Source organism: Aythya marila (genome assembly GCF_965140915.1).
Source record: "Aythya marila genome assembly, chromosome: 3".
In the NCBI taxonomy this organism is placed as follows: Eukaryota; Metazoa; Chordata; class Aves; order Anseriformes; family Anatidae; genus Aythya; species Aythya marila.
Genome location: NC_139044.1, coordinates 98537977 through 98558634, shown reverse-complemented (window position 1 = coordinate 98558634; position 20658 = coordinate 98537977).

The following is a 20658-nucleotide window of genomic DNA, read 5'->3' as shown; positions in this document are numbered from 1 at the left end:
TTATAAATTTATTAACAAAAATCAAGTAAGCAGGGCTCAGTATTTCTAATTTACACTGACTCATATTTGGGTAACTTTAAGTAGTAAAGTATTTCCTTTTATTTCAATTCTGTATTTATACTCTTAAAAAAATCATATATGTTATCAGTCACCACGTGGCCATAATATTTTAATCCATTGCCCTCCTTATGCTATATTTCTTACCCTTATCTGAATCATCAGCTCTACCATTAAGCTTCAATCCTGCAAATATTTATGACTGTGCTCAGATTTGGTCTCATGAAGAAATCCACTCAGCTTTCCCAATACAACTATGCACACAGAGAAAATTAACTGCATGCCTTTCAGGGGGTCTTTTTTTAGTTTTCTTAAGGTTTTGTGTTTGCTTGTTTGTGTAATTCTTATGTTTTCTCTTAAGCTTTTGGACATTGGTATGAAATCCGGGCTTTAACCGAGTCTCTGAAAATAGGTCCAATTGACTTCAGAGAGTGAGCATCAGTCCAGATTTTCTGTTTCTGTGAGACCCCAAGGCATGGTTGAGCACTGAAATGTTCTTCTAAACAGAATATTTCTTTTGCTGCTGATTTGTTCTACAGACTTTGTGCTTACAAATTTGTTATTTCCTTTTAAAACTAATTATGCACATCTAACCAAATTTTCCAGAGTATGAAGATGACATCCACGGAACTGCCCAGGATGAAAAAGAAAACAAAACACTTAAATATGAAGTTTCTTCCTCTAAGCATCTAGACTATGGTGTTTTCTTAAGTGCTGTGGAGGGGAAGTCTCTGAAATCCTCTTTGAGAATCTTATTGGATGGTATTTAAAATGTTACAAACATCTTTATAAATATCATTATGAGGAAAAATGGATGATTTTGCCTCTGAGCTCTCATCCTGTCTTCCTTAAGGGAAACACACAAACAAAACAGGAAAAAAAATCAGGAGGGAGGTAATAGAAAATACAGCCTTTGTCTCTGACTCTCATGGAAGACTGAGCTGTTTTGAAAGCAAAGCCAGACAACATGTCTTTAGCAACCACTTCATCACCTGGCAAAACATTTTGCTACCAAAACAGTGGTTTCTCCTGTGCTCTTTTCATCCAGGCTCCCACCCAGCAGTGGACGACATTGCTTTGGCAGACTGAACCAGACTCTAAGGAGACAGAAACCAAAAGGGGAAAGGTAAGAAAGAGCAATAGAGAGGTGACCTGCTGTGCCAGACAATGGCAAGCAACTGCTGACACTTGGCAGTTTCAATGTACTTTGGTGACTCCAGGCTGTAGGCTGCCTGTGCTCCATCCATGGTTTCAGGATCTCTGTTTACCCTAAGATCTTCCAGGGCTTGCCTTTTAAATGCCTCATGGCATATTTTGCTCATCTATGAGACCCACGCAAGGGGTCTATAACTCTTCATTTGGCAAACTAATCCAGACTGTGGCTCCCAGTCCTGAAAAGCATACAAACTGAGAGAAAGTGAACATAGCTGCAGTTCTGCTGCTCTAGGGAAAAAGCAGAAAGAAGCCAGGGATGGTGAGCCATGTTGTGTCAGAGGTGACAAATCCACTGTTGGTGCCACCACCAGCAACTTTGACACTCAGAGGGTTTAAGCAAACTGTTGGAGATGTACATTTGCTACTGGGAAAAGGCTCACCACTTCCCAGCAATGTTGGGCATGCATTAGGAACATCCTCTTCCTCCAGCAGCAGCCCGTACTTGGCCATTTTGTGGTGAGAACTGTCTTCATGGCTCCCTGCCAGGATGTAGCACAGGCTCTAGAGTAGCCACAGAACCTTTCCTGGATTCCTACCCCAGGTTAGAAGCAAGGGGTTTCACTTTCTGGAAGGTGGTAGTGCCAGAGCCCTAGGCTGGTATTAATCTCATGAAATTTTTAACATCTAGATATGTATACGCACTCATTCTCCCTTTCCAATCAATGTAGAGAAATACTCTGTGGTTTTGCCTTTTTCATCATACCTTCCTCAGCTGCTTACTGTAGGCATCTAGCTATAACCATAGCAAAGCTCATAAAAAAAGTAATGCCTGTGTTACCTGCTCAAAGCTGTAGAAGGGGAGGCGACTTCAGTGACTCGCAGTAAAGGAGTTCAGTGATGGTAAGGTTTTTCTTCTTCGTGTTTTCCCCCCATACACTTTCTAGTGGTTCCCTAGCAATATTTTAAACTGAACCATATGTAATATGTATGAGAGAATACATATTGTGTGATATGATACGCAGTTTTTATGACTGTGAATTCTGAATGACTACAGTACATGAGTTCTGCAAGTCATCAGAGTGTGCAAATAAAATATTTATGTTTCACCCTCTTATACAAAGATATTAGTCACATTTGCTGCAGAAAAGCTGTTTTAGAGCAGTGTGAAGAAGGTTGCATTTTAACTTTTTTGGAACTTAATTATAATTCCTGATTAAAACAAGTTGTAAAATACAGGAGAAAAAAAGAAAAAAGAAAAAAGAAAAAAAGAAAAAAGTCTAGGCATATTTTCTATATTCTTAAATAACTATTTTAAGCCTTTCTAACATCAAAGTGAGGTCCAACACTTTAAGGCAAAAGAGATCTTCTGTCTCTAGCCAAACTCAGTTCTTATTGATAGAAATAACACTTTGAAACTGAAATGATCTGATTTAAAATAGTGAAATGTATCAGAAAGCTTTTTGTGGCTTGGCATATTACTTATTCAATGAGTCCCTTTGTCCAAAGAAAATGTGTGAGGAATAAAAGCAAATGCTTCTGAAAGATCCACTTATTAAAAAAATTGACAGCTGGCTGAATTGACTGGAAGTCAGTTCAAGAAATACCAGAATTTTTAGAGGAAGCAGGTTTAGTGCATGGAAATGCATACTAAATTAATTTATACTCTGTCATTGCAATTTATTATAGAGATTTTATGTCCCCAGGGATGACATAGCAAAAATAGAAGAAGACCAGAACTGATGACAAAGATTGTTAGACATGGAAAAACATTCTTATGAAGATAGGTAAATACTATGCTTTAAAACAGAAATAAATAAGAGGAAATGGAATAAATGAAAAGAGACAAATACTGAAAAGGTACTGAAATAGAATTGCCTTTTCTCACCAGACATATATGAGGAAACATCCATTTAATCAAAGGATAATAAATTCATAACTGACAAAAGGAAACATATTTTTCAACCGTGTAATTTGCACGCTGTGTGAACTCATTTCCAAAGAATGTCATTGAAGTAGGATTCCAGAAACAGGAAGTTTTGAGGATAACAAGAACATCAGGTAACATAAGTAGAAACCAAAAAAAGCCTCAGATTTGAGGGAATATGCTAGTTTTCAGAAGCTAGATGTTAATAAAAATGTTAAAAGACTGAATTCTATGGTTTTCTACTGCAGGATTTCTTGTTGCAATGTAAATCAAATTAGCAGTAACCTCTATTGGAAGTAGGAAATTAGGATATAGACTGATAGAGCAGACGTGACCTCTCTGTTCTTACGTAACTTTTCCTTTCTATACATCCTTTTCAACAAACCTTCCTGGGCATAAAAGGATTAACATGCAGTGACCTGAATTAGTAGTGTTCTCTGCAGTGCATGCACTGGATAGAAACTGTGCTCAGAAGACTGCAAGTGCTAAAATTTCATTGTCTGCAGGAAACAAATGTCAGAATCTTAAGTGGGTGCAGTTCATTTTTCTGCGGTATGGTGGTTTTTGTATTACCGTGCTCAGAAAGAGATTTCCAAGAAATCTAGTGCATTTATGAATTTGAATTATCAAAAACTAATGAGAATTAAAAATTACCAGACTAACTCCTGATTATTGAAGCCACAGGGTATGGTACTCATGAGATATATTACCCAGTCTTGTACAAGAACAGCAAAAATAATCAATACCAAAATAATCAAATCCTCTTTTCTATTCAGATATCAAGTTAGCAGTGGAAGTACTAGAGTTAAGCCTGAAGAAACGTCCTTGACACTTTATTTAGTTGACAGTAAAACTTTAGTTGCAGATTCGGACCTATTCTGCCTGAAATGTATTTACAGATATACCAGGAATCACAACAGGCAAGGCATTTTCTGACAGATAGGGCTTTTTGTTCTACCATTATCTGAACAAAACAAAGCATGTTGGGGTTCAAAATGTGTCTGATTTGCCTACATACTGATGTCTACCAATGCAGCTGCTCAGGCTCTGTACTATGGGGATCAGCCAAGATATAAAATCATAAGATCATTTTTGTTGGAAAGGACCCTTGAGATCATCAAATCCAACCACCCACGTAACACTACCAAGTCCAGCACTAAACCACGTCCCAAAGCACCACATCCACAGGTCTTTTCAATAACTCCAAGGATAGGACTTCACCCGGGCAACCCGTCCCAATGCCTGACTGCTCTTTCTGAGAAGAAATGTCTCCTAATTTCCAGCCTGAACCTCCCCTGGCACAACTTGAGGCCATTTCCTCTAGTCCTATCACTAGCTACCTGTGAGAAGAGACCGACCCCCAGCTTGCCACACCTTCTTTTCAGGTAGCTATAGCCAGCAATGAGGCCTCCCCAAGCCTCCTTTCTACAGACCAACCAACCCCAGCTCCCTCAGCCACTCCCCATGTGTCTTGTTTTCTTGTCCCTTCACCGGTTTCATTGCTCTTCTCTGAACACATTCCAGCAACTCAGTATCTTTGTTGTAGTGAGGAGCCCAGAATTAAACAAAATATTCGAGATGCAGTCTCACCTGCACTGCCTATAAGGGGACAGTCACTTCCCCAGACCTGCTGGCCATGCCATTTCTGATGCAGGCAGGATGCCCTTGGCCTTCTTGGCCCTGTGGGCACACTGCTAGCTCACATTCAGCCGGCTGTCGACCAGCACCCCCGGGTCCTTTTCTGTCAGGCAGCTTTCCAGACACTCTTTCCCAAGCCTGTAACACTAGCTTGGGTTGTTATGGCCCACATGGCAGAGGTGACCTGTTTTCTTTGGAGAGCAAACTTTTCTCTACAGCTTTGGTCCAAATCTACAGCACAAGGCTGCAGAGCTTGCCTCCATGTTCTCTCCTCGCTCGGAGCATTGTGAGGTGAGTTCTCGAAAAAAAAATCTGAAAAAAAAAAACCCGCTACAGACAGAACAAAGCGATTGACAACGAATAACACTCCAGAAACACTGCAGTTCAACATTTCTTGTGCCAATTGACATCAGCAGTGGAAAGATAACAAAGGAACTACTCAGTGTGGAGGGAGAATCTCAAGGCACCTGCATACGACTCTCCTGGGGCCAATTATTCTGCAAGTATTTCTCAGTGATGCAGCGAGCACATAAGCTTTCACTAGACCATGCAGGAAGGAGCTCAGATTTTTTAATTAAGTCCTGTTTAAACTCTGTTAGCTGTCATTCTGCCTCTTAGAGCCAGGTGCTAGCCCAACCGTAACCAAATCTTCAAGCCCTCAGAGCAGAGAAAGGGCTAGGGAAAAAAAAAAAAAAAAAAAAAAAAAAAAGTGGAAAGTGAAAAGGAAGGTGTGTGAATCAAAAATAGATTGAGAAAATAGATTGAGAGGGCAGTGGAGCAGAACACCCTTCAACATCATCCATTGCTCCTGGATTGTGCCCAGGGAAGCAATGGATGCTGCCCAGGCTGATAGGAGAAGGAAGCACTTAAGCACTTGGCTGATAAGAGAAGGAAGACTGGAAGCACCTGGTCAGTTGGCAGGGTCCCTCCTGACTGTGCTTGCTTTTCCTGGTGGCTTGAATGGCTACTTTGGCCATGGCAAGGAGGAGGTTGATGAATAGGTCCTGTGTTTACCATCCCTTGTGTTACAAACATCTCAGGTAATCATTAACGAAAATGTGCTTGAAGAGTAAGCATTCTTTAATCTAGGAGGGACTGAAATGCTGTTGTGCATCAAGAAAGCCTGCTTTTTGTACGTCATGTGTGATTTAATGCTGAATTTTGTTTACTTGTAACTTCTATTCTTTCCTGACATTTAAAATGTTCCTTATTTGCCATAGTAATAATGGGCTTCTGATGTGAGAAAGCAAATTACACGCTTCCTTTATAGTGCAGCTTCAGTGCAATGATCTGAAAGTACTCACTTATATATTAGTGAATTAATCCTGACAACATATTTCTCAAATAACATCTTCATAGCTGGAAACTGCAGCTTATCTTTTTTGCCTCTTTTGCAAAGTTTGCTATTACTAGAATCAAACAACAAATCATGATTAATAATAATGTGCTATATATGCTGGAAGCCAACATACACATATTTTTCTAGCAAGCTTTGTCAAATCAGTTACAAAGCAAGCAGCAATTTCCTGACTTTGCATGTTTACTTACTCACTGTTTACTTACTAACCTGTTTTCTTTTCCAATACCACATGTACACTTGCAAGTATTGTTGCAGAAATGTCAATAAGTAGTCATGGATTGTATAACCAAACTATAAATAAATTTATTTCAGTGATCAAAAAAACAACTTATTCTCATCTGAGCAATACAACCTCATTGAAGTCACAGAAGCTTTTATCCAGCCTGCAGCAGAACAGGAGCATAGACATTGCCTCATTTATGTTTTTCCCGAGTCTTCCAGTTCCACAATGTCCCGTTCCCTCAAAGTAATTGTCCCATTGGAGTTTTGATTTCTATTGCTGTAGGATCAGTGTGATATGAAGCCTTCATATTTGAGAAATACTTTTTATTTTCTCCACTGCTAGCCCAGATTGCGGGCAGGAAGATATTGCAGGCAGTGCCTCACATAAATTGATAAGACACTTAAATACCATGCTTCTGTCTGGAAAGAAAGAAAGAGAATGAATCTCCTCACCCTGGAGAGAAGGGAATGTGTAAAGCTATTTATGGTGCAGCTGTAGGAATAACCACGTTTACGAACAAAACAGAAAAGATGCAAAAGCAAGGAATGGGAACCAATATCCTGCTGGAACAGCAAAGGGATACTTGCATTAGGGGGACCGAATCAAAAGTCCATAATGCCCCCCAGAAGTCGATTTGTCCATTGTGTTAGTTTGCACACATCCAGAGTGCCCAGCACTCAGGTATGTCTTTACTCTAGAAGCATAGTGTAGATTTTCAGAAAAGAGACCTTACCATCATTTAACTCCCTATTGCTGGCAGAGGATAAAAGTCTAGCCCAAAGTCTACTGAGCATTTCAGGTCTTACTGTCATCCTAAGATACGGACACATAATCACTTTCTCCTTCAAACACTGCATAGTCTATGAGCATGAGGATGCCAGTGGAATGCTGAGCTCAGATTCAGAAATATATGCTCAGTTTCTAATTTATGGGAGTAAAGAATTATGTGTGGTATAGAAGCGCACTATGGAGGCACAGAATTTTAGTTAAAAAAGAAAATGCCATCAAATACATTGAGAAATTAAGTTTGAAGAGTTGCAAAATGGTACAAAATACTAGCTAAGCAACTACACTGAGCCAACGGTGTGATAGAAGGTGTTAGAGATATGGCTTATAAAATTATATGCATATAGTTTTCATAGCGTTCTGCAGTGTAAGACTTGTCAGTCATGACCATTCAAAGTTCAAAATTATCTTAAAGCAAGTTATTATAACCTCAGTAAAACCACATGTGAATCTCCTATTCAGAATTAATCAGTTAAATTAATTTTGCTTACTATACTTTGAAAGTCTTTGAAAAGTAGACTAAATTATATTTACTCCTCATATATAGAGACTTGCTATTAATATGACCTTGATTTCATTTAATTCACTTTGCTTCCAAAGTAAAGTATGCAAAATTAAATTAAGGTGCCCTTTAATTCTGAACCAGTGTCCACACAGGATTAAAGGAAGTTTTATTAATCCACTTCAAAGTCACACCTGTAGTCAACTCAGATCACTTTCCCGAATGTTCCTACATAATCAAGGCTAGTGTGACACACAAATGTGGGAAACTCTGCTGTAGCTTGGATAATGACAGAGTAAGAAAGAGCGTTATAAATATTTCCACAGAAGTCATTACTCAGTTTTGATTATTAATTACTTTTCTAATAAAGTATGCAGGAGCCAGTGGCATTTTCCTAAATTTGCCTAAAGAAAGTGCCATCCCTATTAATGTTCTTCTCATTCTAATGAATTAGCATGAAAAAATATGTTCCCATGCACAGGCTAATGATGCAAGACAAAGTTTCTTTTTATTTCTGTGCTTCAACCAATTTACTGAAATCCTGGCCTCACTGAAATTTTTGATAAAAGTTTTTATCAATTTAGCAGAGATGTATTTTAATTCAAAATAACAGTATATGAAAGGGAGAGAAAAGACCTATATATGTATGTACAGGAAGATCAATTTAATCTAAACAGGTATTTGAGCAGATTAACTCTCGGTAAGACTTTTCTCTATGGGTAGATCAAGTTGTTTTTAATTTGAAATTTCCTAATCATGTTAATGAAAATGCTAGTTATACATCCATGGCCTTTTATTGTCCCTTATGCCTTTGAGATCAATATTAAAAATGAGATTTTGTTATCCAGTTAGAGTTCACAAGAGAAAGATTCGCTTCAGCTGCTTCAAAAACTATTTAAATGAGAATTGCTTTTTCTTCTCCATTCCCTCTTGATCACAGCAGTACTATCAGATACGCAATATGAAAGGACATCTAGCATTTACCCCATTTCTTCTGGCAGAGTCTTATCTAAGATGTTTCTGAATGAATACTAGAAGTGAGGGATATAGATTTCAGTGGATGTTGGACCAAGTCCCTAAATTCTGTTTTGCTAAAATTCAGATTCTTTTAAGTTATTTCCACCTGAACAGTTCTAAAGACTCTCCAATGGGGAGTGAGGAACACAACTGAAAAAAAGCCTGTCCAAACACTGAGGCACCTTTTGCTTGATCACATGTTGGGTTCCAAAGCTGGAGCTCCAGCCCTCTGAAAACTCTGGTCCAGTCCTGGCAGATTTGGGTTTTACATGTAGTGCTGCAGACACAAGAAGTAGTGAGGCTCTGAGTTTGAAGCAGAAGATTCAAATCACAACATTTTCATTATCTACACTTAGGAAATCTGGATAGCATTTTACAAGGCTGAGTCTTTGCAGACTTGCCAGTCCCTAACTTCACCGTCATTGAAAATGTTTTTCTTATCATTTAATCATTCCAAAGCCAGAACTCATGCAAAGTGCTTCAAAAACCATAAAGTTTTCAACAGTCATTTGCTGTCCGCCACTGTTCTCAATGCAACTAGCATCTAAATCCAGTGCAGATCACCGAGGAAACTGGAAGTTTGATACCTTACAAGAAAAGAAAAGAAAAAGTTTGAAAAACTTTTGAAAAGTTTTGAAAAACTTTGAAAAGAAAAGGTTTCTTATCTCCGGTAAGACATAGACCTACAATAATGTATATTTTTCACTTTTTATGCCAATTAATTTTTTAGCTCCAAATAATTTTTCCTTAGGTGTTCACTAATAATATGTTCAGTCATACTTACTAGAAAGGTCTACTGTGAGGCAGGTATGGATGAGCTAGTTAGTCTCTGAAAACTTACAGTGATTTGTTTGTGTGTCTTATTCTTAATGTAGGTCAGGTAAAAGAGACTACATCCCTTATGTTTGGGAATAAGGGAATATAAAGCTTGCTTCAGCCATGAGGGGTTTATTCCAATCTAGGAATTCAGTTTAGGCTAAAGCTGGAGAGATTTATGCTGGCTGAGAATTTGCTTATGCTTAAGAAGCTTATTTTGATTTGGAAAGTTCAGAGATTTTAGCACAGGCTTCAATTAGAAGAGTTTACCTTCCGTGGGGGAAATTTGCATACCAACACTTATTTCTCATAAGAATTTTGTAGTTTAAATTTGCATACTTTTCATTAAATTTAAAATAATGTTATTTATTTTTTCATAGATTTTCCATTCCTTTATTTCATCCACTGCTGATGAACCTACATATTCACGTTACAGTAATATTCTAAAATCACCAGCTTCTTTAAAATCCCACTGTACTCTTCTCCTGTCCTTAGTAGTCCCAGTAGGTACTTGGCATACATCCCTTTGCTTTTAAAATTGTGATAATTAACTGTCTAGTGCAGTTTTTCATTTGGTCATCAACTCACATTTATTGTTAGCAGAAAAATCAAAAAGTTTATCAGTTACTTGGGACTGAGAAATCCGCATGTTTCAGAAAAGTGTAGATCAATATCAAAAACAGTAAGCTTGCATTTCCTATGAGGACAAATGTTTAGATGTACAAATGCCATTGTAAATAATTCCCCATTGTCTGTGGTGCTGTCGCATAGTGCTGTAATCTCATAATCCTGCTTCTACAAACATGTTTTTAAACCTTCATGCTAGATTTGGCAATTGGCCTGTCCATCTCGAAGGTAAGCACACACCATTATGTGCGTGTGCACAGTCAGTCATCCTGCATTTTGCTCTTAAGAAATACCCAGTAAGTAAAGTTTCCTTTGAATTTCAAAGCAAATAACATCTGGTTTAGTCATCCTGTGCAAGGTTTCTGGATGAGTTCAGCAGCACAGGAGCCTGCACTTGATCAGTCCTGCCACAGCCTTTAAAGGCAAATATTGAACTGTTTCAGATGGCATAGGATAGCTCAGCTGTCAAACCACCAAATTAATCAATCTATACATGAAAGATTTTAACACTCCTCTTTTTTTTTTTTTTCTTCTCAAATAGAGGTTTGGCATCTCAGTATAAGACAGCAACACATCTTATGTCTGATGAAAGCCCAGCAGTGAGGCCATTTCAGCAGGAACTGAGAACATCCCACTGACCTAGATAGCAAGCTGGGTACCTGTTGTCCAGCTAAAACCTTCTTTAAGCACCAAACTCCCCAAGCACAGGGCTGGGACCATCGCTATACTGCAAGTGTCCAGCTTCCCCCGGATTTGCCAGCAGCCATTTGAGGGGAGGAGGCCTGGCCTCCACTGCAGCCACGGCACAAAAGCTTTGGTTTTCTGGCCCACAGTGGGTCTTTGCAGGTCTCACAAAGGGTGCCACCATCTCTTGTTTACAAGGTTGGTTCACAAAAGAGTGAAAAAAAAGAGTGTCTCTGCTGCTGGGATCCTGGGCATGGCAGCAGTCCTAGCCTTGCCCTCTTGCTGAAGCAAGATATTGCCCCGCTGGAAGGAGGGCAAGTGAAGGACAGAAGGAAAGAGAAGAAGAGCCTGGCAAAGCAGGAGTTTTTCTTAAAGCTGGAATGAATTATCCCTAAGGGACACTCCTTCGTGACTGTTGCAGCTACTCAGTTTCATGCAAAGAGCAGCTATATTCCAGAAAGCAGGGCCTGGAACTCCGATTCTTTCCTTTCCCATTATTATTTTTATTATTATTACTTTTATTATTATTACTTTTTTTTTTTTTTCCTGCAGAAATGCAAAGAGGACCTGCTCCCTGCATTTCTACAGACACACAAATGGCAGCTGACCTTGTCCCTCACAGCAGATACACAGAGAACACTCCTCATGTTTTCTCCATAAGTGTCCTTTCAATGACTGTGGTACAGTGTGACATGATATAGAGAGAACTATCATAGCAATGGAGCTAACTAACATGATATAGAGAGAACTAACATAGCAATGGAGAGTTTATTTTACCATGTAAAAATAAATAAATAAATAAATAAATAAATAAATAAATAAATAAATAATCTCCATTGCTAATAAAATAAAAAAGGAGGATTTGCTCAGATTGTTTACCAAAATACTCCTCCAAAAATTCTGGTGCGGCACGTGCAGACATGGGTTGAGTTACTCAACATGGAGACCCAACGGTGGTGCATCAGTTCCCATTTTGTTCAATGATCAGTGCCCCCATCTTAACCCACTGCCAGTAATCCTCAGGCTACTGAAGAAAGATCCCCAGCAGGCAGGATCTGAGCCAACCAAAATGAGGACATCCTTCCGTGACTCTTCTATAAACCTCTGCTGCCTAGCAGAGGTAATGCAGCCTCTGTCTTAACCACAGCTGCAGGAAAGAAAGAGAAATATATAGAGGGCATGAACCTGAACATATATTGTTGCATATTTTTATTTATTTAATTAAGCCTTGTGTTCTGGAGAGATCTTACTGTTGAATTTTGAGAATGTCACCATGACGTTATCTTTGACAATAAGTATAACAATAACAAGGCAAACAAAACAAAAGCCCTATACCTAATGACAAAAAAAGTGCAAAGCAACTCAGCTAGTCATACATATATGCAGAGATTTTCTCCATTAAGCAAGCCCATAGGGGAATGCCTGAGTAAACAACTGAATTACACTAGCATATAAATCAATAGATCTAGTCAATAAAAATGGCCATCCCAGTGCTGACCCCCCTCTATGAAAAAAGTCACTGGTGTTTCTCCCGCGGGTCTTCAGAAAAAATAATATAACATTAGCAAAGCCTAGCTTTTGTCTTTCAATGCAGTCCCAAGCAGGGGTGTAATGCATGATGACACGAGTCAGAGAATAGATGACAAAGATCAAAAGATAGTTGGGCTTTTTGGTTGGTTGGTTCGTTGTATATTTTGTTTTGTTTTGTTTATTGATTCCTTTTGCTTTATGAAGGCAGGAGATGTTAATAATGTTCCACAGTCTTAGATGAGAAGCACCATGCCTAAATTTTGCAAACCCAGCTGAAAAATGACTTAGTGACCACTCCTTACCCCCCTGTATTGGCAGTGCAGTGGCATTTCTAATGGGTTTATTGCTAGATATGCCTACTAGAGATGGAAATTATCTGATTATTCTAGAAAGGAAGTATGGTCTAAATGAATATTGGCCCCTCATGGTCCCAAATCCCATGTGTTGTCTTATGGGGTTGTTCCTCTTTATTCCAGTAGAATTTTATCACTGCAGGCACAATGAGTTACTTGGCAGATAGGCATTGCTCTTGAAGCAGCAATGGAAAATATTTTTATTGCAGGGTAAGTGTCCATTTTTACCAGTTTTACTAGGAAAAAAAAATAAAAATAAAAATAAAAATAAAAATAAAAATAAAAGCAGTAGCTTTGGCACTAAATGTCCTTATATTGCTAAAGTGATAAATGGCACCTTAGCCATGTGCATTGGCTAGTGGGACAGAATATCCATAGCAGCAAGGTGTATTATCAGAATGAGACACTCCAGTTTTACTTCCTCATCCAATTCTGCAACTGTCGAATAGTGAAGGAGAGCCGTTGTTGCATCTGTAGTTTCAGTCTCAGAATGAACAAAACTACTGTCCACAGTAAAAGAAAAGAAGGCGCATTTTATATTTGATGGAACTCTTATCCATTTTTTATGCATGTGTCAAAATGATTGTTAGTGTGCTATTGCGCTATAAATCTGTATGTTGTTAAGTTTAAGATAATCTGTACCAAATCTGTCATGCTTATTACTATCTATCACCCTTGTTGTTATCTGCTATCTTACCATGCCCATCTGTGAATGATTAAGACATCTATGAGTAAGTAATGTTATAAAACACAGAAATATTGCAAGAAAATACTATTGTACTGTGGCTTACTGTAATATTTGTCTCCCATAAAATGTAAGTAAGTGTTTTTAACTTTGGCATGGAAGAATGAATTGCAGCACTGTAAAAAACGTGATTTTTTTTTTGCAAAAGGAGGATGCTCTTCATCTAGCGTAGACGTTGGCATTCAAAACTTTCTTGCTGATATTTTGATTTTTATGTGCTTGGTGATGCTTCTGTGTTAGTTGAAATGTAAAAAGAGAACACTTTAATATAACACTACACTTATGTCTCAACTAAAAGACTGAGAGTAGAGCACATATGCTACACCATCAGAAATAGCAGAATCCTTTATAATTATTTAGTTCAAGCAGAAAACAAACTCTTCTGTACCATTTGCTCTTCAGCTAATGAATATCTTGTGTGGTTGGAGGTGTTCCATGAGCCGTGACCCTATAGTAAAGTTTATTTCTCTTGCCTTTTACAGTGGTCAGTAGCTATTTCATTTTAAGCTATTGTATAGAAATCTAAAGCATACAACTTAGCACTGCCAGTGCCTGTGGGGACGTTGCCAGGCTGCTGCAACACAACATGCGAGTCCTTCAGGGACAAGTTGTGTCTTGAAGCTATTAAAGTTGTGAATGAAAGATGCAGCGAAGTTTTGTGCATTCTGATGGAGCTGGTATTGCTGATGTTGGATATTGGATGATAATAATTTAGCCTGTGGTATATTAACACACAAAAAAATAATAATATGCAAATGTAATTAAGATTATGGCATAAGCTGCAGAAAGGAAAGAGGTGGAAAGAGAAATTTTATATTCAGTCCAGAATTGCTGTGTGTGATGTACAACGTGATGTATAAAGTGTCTAGTGTAACTCACTGAGGTGAAGATTTTGTTATGTTTCAATTTAATGCAACAGAGCAAGGTAGAAATATTAGATTGGTAGATCCTAGAGCTTTGTGTGGCCCAGTTTTTACTTGAATGTGGATCTGGGCATGGACTGGATTGGTTTGAAAAAAAAAAAAAAAAGCTGAAAAAACTGTTCAGTGGAAATCAAAGTCAAGGAAAAGCACCATGATGAAATCCTCAATATTATAAAGCACCTCATTCTGGTCTCCACAAATTCACCCGACAAAGCTAGAGCAAGAGAACAGCCTAAATCTAACCCAGTCTGGAAGAGTCCTTGCCTTAGTCCTGGGAAGACAGAATAAAGCAGATCAAATAAACACACATAAGGGAATGAAAAGTTCAGATGACAAAGACAGAAGAGAAAACATTTACTTCCTTGTTATTACTGTAGTCATTTATCTCCTGATTAAATTTTGTTTCTGTTCTGTGCCTCTTGCCAAGTGTTGGTTCATTCTCTTGCCACACTGGGGTACCACTTACCTGGCAGGAGTCCTCTGAGTGTCAATAGGTTAGGTTCACCTTTGGTTCTTCTTGGTTTAATGTCTTGGGAGGGTTTTGCTTTGGTTTTGTTTGTTTGTTTGTTTGTTATCAAGATTCCTGAGTAAAAGGTATGGGAGAACTATAAAATATCATTATTATTACCCTGAGTTTTAGTGAGGTCATAATGAACCTGACATAATGGACATTTTGTGGGGAGGGACTCTTTGTCAGGGAATGTAGTGATAGGACACAGATTAATGGCTTTAAAATAAAAGAAGGGTGAATTTACGTTAGATATAAGGAAGAAATTCTTTACTCTGAGGGAATGAGGCCCTGGCACAGGCTGCCCAGAGAAGCTGTGGATGCCCCATCCCTGGAGGTGTTCAAGGCTGGATGGGGCTTGGGGCCCATGGCAGGGGGGTTTTAAGGTTCCTTCCAACCCAAACCATTCTGTCATTCTATGGTTCTATGAAATAATAACAGTGCCACACTTCAATCTCATTCTGTATTTCTCATATAGGAAGAGTTTTGACAGAGACCTTGCAGGGCTTTGTCATAAATATGAGTATAAGGGAGGAATGTGTTAGCATATTCAAGGAGGAAAAAAAAAAGCATAATAAATATCTTAAGATCTAGATACTTAAATATTTATTTAGACTCTATGTTTAGACACCTAAAGATGGAATTTAAAGCTGCTGAACAATTCCAGATGTCCCCATCTTCAAAGGATGCTGGGAATGCTGCAGCCCCCTCAGCACTGCAGAGCACCAGCCTGATATTTAATCATGCATTCAAGTAACCTCAGACATTCAGTTTGGAAGATGCTCTCTGAAACCTCTGGATATTTGAAAAAGCAACAACAAAAGAAAAATAAATTCTCTATTAGCAGCAGTTAGCCTTCCCCAAACTTTGGGAAATCTATGGGACAGCTTTCTGTAAATGCTAGCAATAGCATGAGGAAACCAGTTTCTTTTCTGTTTGATGGAATTACTGCCTAAATCTCATTCTTTTGGCTCTACAGTTGGCAATGCTCTTTCAGAACTACTGACTGCCAGCGTAAAAATGTTGGGGCTGAGTCAGCAGCCATAGCACGCTGTAAATATTGAAGCTTGTGGAAAGAAGTGCGGCGTGGGAGTAACCTTTTCCTCCCTTCTGCATACTTCTAGGCACTTCATGCCCTTTTGCACAGTTACAAGTGCTTGAACATGAAGCAAAGAGCTGTCAGAGGCTGCGGAGCCATGCTGGAGGGGGGAGCACAGCTTGTGCCCCCATTCACTTGGCTGCCAAACTGCCTACAAGGTGCCCTCAGCTGCAGTGCGTGGAGGGGGGGTTAAATGAGATCCGTGCTCATGCTGCCCGCGGCTGAGCAGGGAAGCTCAGTGACTACAGGGAGGTGGAGATTTGTCTGCTCTAAAGAAATCCCAGCTGCCCATTTAACCACTACAGGAACAGCGAGGGCTTGGGGACTCATTCTTGCTGGGTCGGGCAGCTCGTTCTGCCTCACAGCAAATCTTGTGTGCAGGTGCTGAGATTTACACACCGACATGCAGAAATACCCTTCTGCCTCACGTGAACGTCTGGGATTCAGCCCTTCCTTTCAAGGTGTAATGCTCTATGGAGAACAAAAGAGCCAGTGAGATGTTTTCAGTGCCTGGCAGCTGGTGGGTGAGGAAGATAATGCCACCCAAATGAGTATGTTGTATCTCTGCTCGCAGACCAGTGGATTAACAGCGGTTCTAAGACATCACAGGCACTCGTTTCCTGTCTGCTCGATGAGGAAATGATACGCATTTGTTGTAGACTAAAATACCACAGCGAGAGGTAACCCAAGCCAAACGGATCACCAAAATCACAGGAACACCACTAAAATGTATTCCTGTGATGTTAGGTCCCCTTGGTTTTAGCCTGGCCCTGGTTTTGGGGGTTTTGTTGATAGAAGGTGTATCATTTTCCATAGCTGCAAGAAACTAAAAAAAGAAAAAAAAATATATATTTTTTTGTCAGTATAATGTGTTGGTATAATTAATTAACTCTTAGAGATAGTATTCCTGACTGACATTGCCACAGCACAACCTTTTTTAGGCTCAGGTTTAGCCTTCTGTAGGCAACCAGGAAACAACAGCAGCTTTAAGCATGCTGGCATTTCAGCTGCATTCCCACAGGGATAGGACATCTTTCCCATCACAGTAACAAACAGAGGAGCTGTTCTGGTGTATTTCAAGATATGCAAAAGGGGGACAAAAATTGCAAAGAGAACACATTTGGTGACACACACCAACCAGGTGTAGCCAGTGTTTCAGGGCATGAACTGAGTAAAAATTTCAGGGGAGGTATGCAAGTACTTTGTATCTGAATTACATTAAAAGTCTGAAAGAGCATCCTATTTCAGTACAAAGGGTTTGGTTTCATCTAGGAACAAAAGAAATATATATATACATATAACAAGATAAAATGTTTTTCTTGTTTTGTTTTGTAAAGGTCCACCGGATATCGTCCAGGGAAAATCAAAACCAGAGCTACAAGTGTGTGCAGAGAAGTGTGTGTGGTTTTACAGCAGGAAGGGAGAAATGAAAAGATATGTTCAGAGCATGCTGATCATTAGTGCTAGACAGGAAAGAATGGATTTTTTGTTTGTTTTTTTTTTGTTTGTTTGTTTGTTTTTATTTTAAAGTAAAAAAAAAATAAAAATGCAACCTATATTTGTATTTCTGTTGTAGCAGAGCTCATGGAGCCTCCCTCCAGCACCAAACCTGTCCCTGTCCCTGAAGGACCTCTCTCAGGGGAGAGGGGCACCCACCAAGTGGCACAAGCTGTTGGAGTCCAGGATGAGAGCTCTGAGCAGACAAAGACAAGGGTACACCCAAGGCCAAGCTCTGCCCACCAGAAAGCAGGCGGCCATCTCATTATGTTGCAGCTCCATGTAGTTGAATAACTGAGATCTCAGTTGAATGCCAGTGACTGGAGCCCTCAGCCAGCTCTGAAAGGAAGCAGTAATCAGTCCAGACACTTCACAGGGCTCTTTCCCTCCACTGTATATAAAAAGTGTGCTTATGACCAGGCAGATACCTTCTACTCTTCTGAAAACAGTGGTTAAAAAAAGCAAACATGCATGCAATCACCCATGTCCATCATCTCCAAGACAGACTGCATGAAACTGAATGGCTGGCTCTCTTCAGTTACAGGCAGTAATTTTGACATGTAAATGCACACTTAAAGTGCTTTATCAAGGCTCTTATTATTCCTGTACAGTTTAGCTCTGCACTATCCCTCTATTACTTTGGTAGGTGCACTTACAGCCAGGGAAACCCCACCCCTATGACTGTGTTATCATCTCGTGTTTTTCAAAATTAGCTGTTGGTTATGCTTCATGTGAGATGTGCTGTGAAATCCCTGTGAAAAGACGGATATTTGCAAGAGCAATGGACCGTGGAGGAGAAAGCAGAAAGATATGAGATCATTGGGTGCTCAAGGGTGTACATCTTTTTGTTAGCCAATATATCCAGCATGAGAAAGGGCATGTGAGCATAGACTTTGAAAAAGAACACTAACACTGTTTGTATTAAATGCTTTTTTAGTTAAACTTGAAATGTATGAAATTTTTAACGAGACTTGTATGGTGGTACCATAGGCAGTGAGATTCCCTTTTTACAGATAATGTTGTAATTCATGCAATAACAGCAGGGCACATGGTGTCCCACAGAACCACCTGGGGCCACCAAAATCAGAAAAATATTTGGTTGTTTGCTCTTTTCCCACCATCCTCAGTATGCTTTAGGTTTTGGTTAGCCTTGAAGAGGTTAGGCAGTTGGCCTAGATGGTCTTTGTAGGTCCCTTCCAACCGAACTATTCTGTTCTGTTCTGTTCTGTTCTGTTCTAATAAATTTGAGCTTTCTGTGGGTGCCTCACATGACAAGGTTTTATTGTTTGAAATTACTCTGAAGCGTATATTTTCCCTTCTGTGATCCTATACTACAGAATAAGACAAAACCATTAAAAGCATTTCTCTGGGAGATCATGCAGATGCCTACAAGAAGCAGTTTTTCATCACAAAGATAAGAGCAGCTGCAGTGAGTCAGACTGAAGGTCTGTCCTTCTGCTGTCTGACAGCCTCCGGTAGCTGTTCCTCGGGGAAACAGCATTACAGTTCAGAGCAGTGTTTCTCCAGACACACTTCTCTTTAGCTTTCATCAGTCTCCTACTTATGGAAACTAGCCACCTTTGACAAAATATCTTCCTAAAAATTTGTCCCGTAGCTTCTTGAAGCAGTTACTCACCTGACTTTCATATCCAGTAGCAATGCATGCTAACATTTTGCTTCTCCAACGCATGAAAAAGCATTTTCTTCTTTTTAATTGCCAAACTTTGCCAGAGGATTTCATTGGATGATCCCTAATTCTCCTGTCTGTGCCATCCCTGGTTGTAAAGAATTCTGTAAAAGCTGGCACACCTCTTTGAAGGTAACAAGTCATAGTTTTTTTCTTACAATCTGCCTTCTGTTCTGGTTTTCTGTGGCATCATCATGGCCATGGGCAGATGCTGTCATCAGAGAGGAATCATCTCCTGTACCAGATTCTGTTTCCCTAAGGTGAGAAAAAAAAATAACATTTGATATTCAAGATGCAGCTACACCATGAATTTCCATGATAGCCCTAATTTTCCCTAATTTTGCATTCCTGACTGATACTTCATTGCTGCTGTCCATGCTGACTCCTGTGGCTCCATTACCTCTTTTAACTCTGGTGGCATAACCTTGTGCATGTCCATGCTGAGAAGAGCATCAAGGAACTAATCCAGACCAACAGCAACAGAACAACAACCTGTATTAGCATCTTGTTTTCCAAATTATTCCTCTGATCTTGTTTATGGCAGATATCCACAGTCAGCCCCATAGAATACTGGTGGTGTCCTTGGAGGTCCTGGGAAATACCTGAAGTATCACAGCATGGTTTGGGTTGGGAGGGACCTTAAAGACCATCCACTTCCCACCCCTCTGTCATGGGCAGGGATAGAAGTAGCTACATGCAAACCCTCACTTTATTAGTTTCTTCAAAAAATGATAGATACACTGTAGGTTGAGTATTATTGTGTTAGTAGATCAAAAGACTTCTGCTCATCTTTAGGAAATAAGCATATTTTTATTTTGAATTGTGACAAATACGGTTTGTATTGCATTCATGGCTATGAGGTATGTAAAGTTACTTCCATATATACTGTACTTGTTAACATATGTCTGCAATAAAATACAATAGAAAAACAAGGCATGGCAATTGCTGTTTAGTAAAAACAAAAGTTATAATCATATATTTAAATAGATTGCATTGCTATAGAATGAAAAATTGCATTTCTATAGAAGAAGCCAGGAGAATAAACATGCAAATGTTTGATAACTTCGTGTATAAATTTATTATGCTGTGATTAATGCTCAAATAAATACCTCACTCTCCAGTCCAAGCAAAATATTTCTCAGGAAAGTTTTATTTCAAGTTTTTCTCACATTTCGATGGCAGGTAAGGAATGAGAATGGGGATGGGAAAAGGAAAACACATTTTCTCTGAGAACTGACTTCTTTTTCCAGACTCACAGATCTGTCCAGGACATCTCCTCCCCCCCACCCCCTTATTGGTCATTCAGAAAAAAAAAAAAAAAAAATCTAAAATATTAAAAGATTCTTGTGCAGATAGTGTTGGTTTGGGCAGCTTTCCCCTTCCACTCTTCCTCTGGCAGGGCTGGGATGCTCCTGCTCACCCTCCCCACCATTCCCACTGGGAACTGGGCAGGGAGCTGAGACACATTTGGGGTTCCTCTTCTCATCCCTAGACTTGACAGCACCGCAACACAAAACTTGGCCACCC